We start from the raw sequence: 7344 nt of genomic DNA, 5'->3' as shown, positions 1-7344 counted from the left end.
GCACGCACAGGCAAGCTCCCCCATGCGCTGGCACGCGCCACCCAAAGGAAAGCCACCTATGCAAGACCCAAAAAATCCAAGAAAGGAAATTATGAGGATTAAGCAAGGAAAGTGGTCTTAGTAAGTCATTTCTATACCATAAGAAGTAATCTTAAGAACTTAAGACCTTTGGGGAAGGATTGAGAGTGAAAGCGTAAGCGAACAGGACCAAAAGGTCATTTTTCCAATTATCAAGGATCTTTCTAGATTTTTAATTCCTTATCTAGAAGGAATTTCAAGATGTTCAAGGAGGGGAAAATGACCCACAGGTATGAAGAATTTTTAGGAAAATTATGGATTTTTCAAGAAAATAATAAAATATTTGGAAAGTGGCAAATTACCAAAATACCCTTGAAGTTAAGGATAATTACGGGTTTGCCATTCTGCTAAAAAATCAGAAACTTCATAATGCCTTATGCACAAAATCCTTTAAATCTCGACTCTCAGCCATTGGATCTCCTCCAAACTTGTATATATTCTAGAAAACTCACAGATCGTCACATCCAACGGCTAGGATTCAAAATAAAAGTCGGTGAGGCTCTGATCGGGGTAGATATTTCTGACAGATTTTCTAGAAAATCTAACCGACAATTCACGATGATTCTGGAGCTCCCAATGTCGGTTTAAGTTTTTCCTATAAATTCTGAAGTTGGGGTAATCGTTTGGAACAAGAATCGAACAAGGTCGAGCTCCTAGTCGTTGGCAATAAGTGTTTAGATTTTAGGTCTCCTACTCTCGGGTTTCTTCCAAATTCGAGAGCAATTCTCCACCATTTCCTTTCAAACTTGTTCCTATAGCTTCTAAACAAGACTACCCACAAGTTCTATGAAGTAATAGAGTTCTGAATGTGCCTAGAAACCATTTCTCCAATTCAATCCGCCATTAAAGAGCTTCAAGGAAAACTTAAAATTCAAATCCGAGGACACACAAGTATTCTTCGAGCAAGGACGACCCCAATAGGTTTCTGCACCTCCAGAGAATGTTTCCAATTGAAGAAAATACGTTTCGGGTTCAAATTGGGGGTAAGTGTCAAATTCCTATCTACGGCTTATTTTCCTTCAAATTAGGGATTCCTTTAGCTTGAGGGAAAGAAGATGAGTAACTTTGATGAAGGAATCAAGAGCTGAAACGTCGAAGAACAAGATACTCAAGAGATTGAAANTTGATGAAGGAATCAAGAGCTGAAACGTCGAAGAACAAGATATCCAAGAGATTGAAAATCCGAGGTGTCGGGTAACTTGCAGACCGAGAGTGATTTCTCGAAATTAAGGTCCCACACTCAAAGTCGTTCCTCCAAACCAATTCCTTTATCTTGAGAGGATAATAAGGAAGAGGTTTCGTGAAGAAATCGAGCCTGGAAAACCCCTAGAATCGGCTACCCAATAATAAATCCTCTGTTTTTACTCTGGTGAGAAATCATATTTTGGACGAACTTTGGAAGCAAATATCTTAGGCTAAGATCCATGAAATGGTACGACATCAATCCCTAGCACTTCCTTGTAATACCCTCTTTAAGATTCATGAAAGAATCGAGGGGAGAAACGACGTGATAGGAGCTGGGGAGGGCGAGTTACAGACAGCGGCGCGAACGGTCGCGCGCGTCTTCTTCCCGTTTGGAGGAAGAAGACGATGACGTGGCCGGTTCAGTTGAACCGGCCATGTCAACCCAAAACTCAACCTTCCCTCGGTTCTTCTCAATTTTAACTACCTTCCAGACCGGTTCTTATGAAAAACTTTGTGGTTCCAGAAAGTAGACACAATAAGGAGTCTGTGAAAGGAAAGTTGAGGTAATTCAAGTATCGGAAGCTCAAGAACGGAGGTCCCAAACATCAACAACGAGGTAAGTAGCTACCTTGGACTTTTTGTTAAGAAATACTTGTAGGAATCGCTTGAATTTTCATATGAACCCTAAACCAAGTATAAAATTAGGATAAATGAAAGAAAAATCATAGGAACCGTGAGTTAAGACCTTGAACCGAACAAATTGCTCAAGATTTAGATAACGTTAAAATAACCCACTAGATGAACTCTGCTGCATATGAAATTTTAATGTTGAGCACACTATAGCATGTTAAGGTTATATATAAGTTTGGTAGTCATTGGATAAGGATAAGTAGGTAAACCAAGAAATGATGCAAAATGACCATAATGCCCCTAGGGATATCTACCTACAGTTCATGACCTAGATAACCTCAAAATGCTATGAAACTCTGAAGTAGATCTTATTTTATGATGTTTGATAATTTGGTAAAGTTTGAAAGCCATTGGAACACGTTAAGTAGCAAAACCAAGGATTATGGGGAAATGACTAAAATGCCCTTAGGACTACTTGTGAGATTTCAAGGTCTATACGTGCTCCGAATGATTTAATACTTCTTATAAGGTCGATTATGAAGGACATGAAGATAAGTTTGAGGTTTCAAGTTGATTGGAGCAAGTTTAACCTAAACCAAGTTTGGATCCAAGAAACATCTAAAGGAAACACCACAAGACTTTAGACTCTTCTAGAACCCTCTAAAGAACTCTCTAGAAATCTATGACCTTCTAGAACAACTCACACTAAGATGGGTTCATGTGGTTATAAATATAAGTTACAACTTATGCCTCAAGAAATTAAGAACCTTATAAACTTACCAGATTCAGAACCAAGAACAACCACACATAAGCTTTATAACTACCCAAGTAAGAAGAATGCTAGGTACCACTCAAGGACGAGGGACCAAGGTCCCCAAACTCAGAAACAGAAACTCAAGAATGCTAGGTAATACTCTAATCATGTCCAAAGCGACCCATGACCTCCCACCAAGCGGTGCCCAAGAATTCCTCTTCTAGGTGGGATGCCCTGCACCATGTTTCCTTTGCATGATGTCATGCCTCAAGTTTCGCTCACCTAGAAGAGATGCCCTGCAGACTTGCAGGATGCCATGTTTAAGTATGCACCAAGCAAGTGACCTTTATGGTCTATTAAGGGGAGTAGTCTAAGGTCACGGAGGAACCAGAAGAGAGTAAGTTACCTTAGCCACGAATCAAGGACCTCTTAAGACCTCCCACAGTACAGCATGCTCATGACTTTAGACTACGTTGCTTGAAACGCATGAAGCTTTGAGCGTAGGTAAGCAGACTATATTATAGGGCAAGCCCTTGATGTAGTATTAAGACTACATCGCTTGGAACGTAAGAAGCCTTGGATGTAGGTTTTTCAGACTATGCCGCTTGGAACGCATGAAGCCTTGGACATAGGTTAAGCAGACCGTGACGAAGGGCAAGCCCTAAGATGCGGTAAGACTACGTCACTTGGAACGCATGAAGCCTTGGACACAGGATTGTCAGGTGCATGTCTAGTGCCATAAATCCTAGGGGGAGTGTCTTGGAGAACGAATCAAGAACAGAACAAGAACCTAGAAAGTACCAAGAACAAGAGAAAGATCAAGGACTAGAACGTGGATCAAGATCCTAGTTCTAAGGACAAGAACCAGGAACAAAGGACCCATAACCAAAAACCATAGTACTAAGGCCCTTAAAGGAAAACCAAGGTTTTAGGATTCAAGGACCAAGGTCCTTAAGAAAAATCAAGATAAGAACCCTAAGTCAAGAACAAGAATTAGAAGGACCTAAGTACTTACAACAAGAAAAAGAACAGGAACAAAGAATGTGGTACCCTAGCATATCAAGGACACGATTAACCGCCTACAAGTAGGCTACTTACTAAGTCTTGTACTCATTCCTTATTCTCCATTTTTTTCTAGGTGATAAGGAGCTGGTCGAGGTCAGGAGCGAACTCTAGAGCAGGTGATATAGACTAACCTCACTCGTCGTCCTCAACCCTTTTGTTTTAAAATGTTTTGCATCTGTTCCTTATTTTGTCTTTTAACTATTATGTTGTATTTTAAATTAGTAATGTGCGCACACTATTTTGGTATAATGTGAATTATGTTTTAAATTTTAATGGTTTTATCAAGAAGAAAAAATTTACCCACCCTTTTGAGTCATCGCGTCAGTCCGGTCCTTACACACGGTCAGCTCGGGCATCGCGCGAGCAGTGGAGACATCAAACCCCAACGACGCAAACTTACCCTTCAAATATTTTGGGCGTCACACACGGCGCACAGGGAGTGGCGAGATCGTTAGGTTGGACTGTGGGTCGCCAGATCGGTCACGAGTCAGGTTTGTGATTCCAAACATTGTTTGATTCACGTGAGCATTTTGATTTTGGTTTGACCCGAATCCGAGCGTGCTGACGCGTGTCAAAAGGTAGGCTGAATGCATTTCTCTAGCGAAATGCTTCCATGTGTCACTCACCAACTCCGCCGCGCTCCTTTGTACAATAGGCGACGTGTGGCGGAAATTTTCTCTCTCATGCGTGTTTTCAATTTTCCAGATTTCATTAGTTTTGGGTGTTTAAACCATTTGCTTTAGATTTGCGTAACTTTTTGCACATAAATTGGATGGACTCAGTTTCTTCACCAAAGTCGTAGATCTTTTATTCACCTACATCGACGTATTTTTCTTAAATATAGAAAGAATTAAATCCATTCAAACATTTTGATTGTAAGCATATATGTTGATGATCTTTTGTTTACCAGCAATGATGAAACATTAATGGGAGAATTTAAGTGTTCTGTGAAAAAGGAGTTTAATATGACTTATCTAGGATAGATGAGGTTCTTTCTAGGGATTGAATTAATAGAACGATCCGATGACATTTTTATATGTCAAAGGAAGTATACAACTGAGGTTTTGAAGCGATTTGAAATACAAAATTACAACTCTGTCTGTAATCCTATTGTTACAGGACAAAAAAATGGTAAAGATGAAAATGGTATTAAAATGGATACAACTTTTTTCAAACAGATAGTAGGAAGCTTAATATATCTCACTACCAGATCTTATGTTTGTTGTCAGTCTAACAAGTCGTTTTATAGTTTGTCCAACGCAACAACATTTTACAATAGCAAAAAGAGCTTTGAGGTACTTGAAAGGTAGAGTTAACTATGGTGTATTCTACAAAAGGGGAGGAGTAAGTAAGCTGATCGGTTTTACTGATAGTGACTATGTCGGCGACATAGAATACTGCAAAAGCACTTCAGGGCTATATGTTATATGAGTGANTTTCATTGTTTTAAATTATTTTGTATTTGTTTTTGTTTTCTCTAAATTTCAGTATTTCATATTTAAACACGTAAGACCATGGCTGTGTTTTCCAGAGAAGAAGTTGTTTTAAACGTTTTTTTTGAAGTTTACGTTATCAACTATGTTCATGTAAGAGTTATATTTCCGCATTATAGATGAGCATGAGACGTTAGTAGCGACTCTGAGTATGTGGAAATTTAGGGTCGTTACATTATAACCTAGAGCTTTGATACCAACTATAACTTACTCGAATTTCCTACTGAAATAGAGTCGCTACCATATGCATGACACAAACTTTCTATTTGAAAACATTCATTTAAAATCATTTATAAAATGATGTCATCGACTTATACGTTTGTATTAAAAGATTTAAAACAAAATAATGAAATAACCAATGTGAAATGTAAATAAATGAAAAAGAAGATTTTGAAAACGATGTCTAACTTCAGATCTACAAAAATATAATGCAAGTACCCGAACACAAGTTTCATGGTCTTCAACACGACGTCACCGTCAATCGTACAGGAGTGTCTTGCCTTTACCTGAAATGTAAGAATAACACAACGCTTGAGTATTTTAAGAAATACTCACTAAGCAACCCCACTATTGGGGTCAAGGAATGGAAACACATGCAACGTGAATGAGACTTATCATTTAAAACCGTATTCTCTTAGGCGACTTTCCAGTCCGAGCAAATTAGATGTGTAGTACTTCTCTACACACCTCTACACACGACCCACACGTGAGAGTATGGGCCCACCACTCGCACACCCCCTGTGCTGCCGGTCGGGCTACCAACTATAGTGTTGTTGCCAGAAACATAGAGGGAATAGCGAACATCGTAGCACCATAATGAACATGATTATCATTTTTATAACATAGTGTACTCGTTCATACACATATTAAAGGGTAAGCATCCCGATGCATGTGAACATACAATTATGCATGAGGTTCCTATAATTTCCATTTTAAATAAATCATGCAAGACAATTCCTGTTTATTCCTAAAATATTATACTCGGTAATATGCATGCACAAACTCTTATAAAATCATTTCTTAAATGACCCTAATTTTCTTTTAACTTAGCGTCGCTACCACATGCATGACCTAACATCTTGGATAAAAATATTCATTTAAAATGTTCATAAAACAATGCCATTAACTTGTTTAAGAAAATGGTCTTAAAATAATAAAAAGAAAAAATCAAATAATCCTAGGTAAGTTTAAAACAGCAATGCCCTGTACTAACATAAAATCTATGAAATAAAATGTGACCACCCTATGCATGTGGTATGGTTTTTAAATTGCGATGCTGCTGTCAAACGTGCATGGGTGTCTTGCCTTTACTAGAAATATAGAAGTAGATGTGTAACGACCCTAAATTTCCACATATCTAGAGTCGCCACTAACGTCTCATGCTCATCTATAAAGTGGAAATATAACCCTTACATGAACATCATTTATAACGTAAACTTCAAAAACGTTTAAAACAACTTCTTCTCTTGAAAACACAGTCATGGTCTTACGTGTTTAAATACAAAATACTAAAATTTAGAGAAAATAAAAACAAATACAAAGTAATTTAAAACAATGGAAGGCAAAACAACCTATTCTAACTTAAAACTAAGAATTTAAATATGAATCTATCCTATGCACGTGTCACAGTCTCTACTCGCGATGCTGCCGTCCTTCGTACAAGTGCGCCTTACCCTTTACCTGCAAAATGATGTGGCACACGACCTGAGTATTTCAAAGAATACTCAGTAAGTGGCCCCACTATAGGGGTCATGCAAATGCAAACACATGCAATCATGATTTAGGGACCTATCTCTAATCATCTTAAGGGGTGGCCTCTAGTCTCGGACAAATTGGATGTGTAGTACTTCCCTACACACGACTCACACGTGCGAGTGTGAATCCCCAGGGCGCTCGCACACCCCTTGGACCCTCTGGTCATGCTAATCTGTAGCGACGTTCGGAGGTTAGCGGAACCCCATAGTGTCATGCACCTCATGAACACCCTCATTTGTGTGCTTTCGCACCTGTGAGCATACGCGCTCATCATACGGTGCGCGTTCGCACTCATCATCTCTAGGGGAAGTAGCCCTATGCTTATGAACATACAATATACATGAGGTCCCTCTAAATCCATCATAATGTCTCTTCTGACACAAC

The 7344-nt window shown here is 38.9% G+C and overlaps 1 protein-coding gene across 1 annotated transcript in view; it reads right to left on the bottom strand.

The window, feature by feature from the left end:
- The window catches only part of LOC111787966 (peroxiredoxin Q, chloroplastic-like), a 12825-nt gene extending 7421 nt beyond the window's left edge, over positions 1-5404 (bottom strand). The window contains exons 1-3 of the mRNA XM_023668083.1: positions 5394-5404; positions 1441-1447; positions 18-25 (exon numbers count right to left, since the gene is read on the bottom strand). The gene's annotated coding sequence lies outside the window, so the exon portion shown is untranslated. The remainder of the gene's footprint in view (positions 1-17; positions 26-1440; positions 1448-5393) is intronic.
- Positions 5405-7344: the final 1940 nt, after the last annotated feature.

The sequence above is a fragment of the Cucurbita pepo genome, chromosome LG02 (assembly GCF_002806865.2).
Source record: "Cucurbita pepo subsp. pepo cultivar mu-cu-16 chromosome LG02, ASM280686v2, whole genome shotgun sequence".
Taxonomy (NCBI): Eukaryota; Viridiplantae; Streptophyta; class Magnoliopsida; order Cucurbitales; family Cucurbitaceae; genus Cucurbita; species Cucurbita pepo.
Note: the sequence above shows the minus strand (reverse complement) of the source record. Positions and strands in the feature narration are given on the sequence as shown.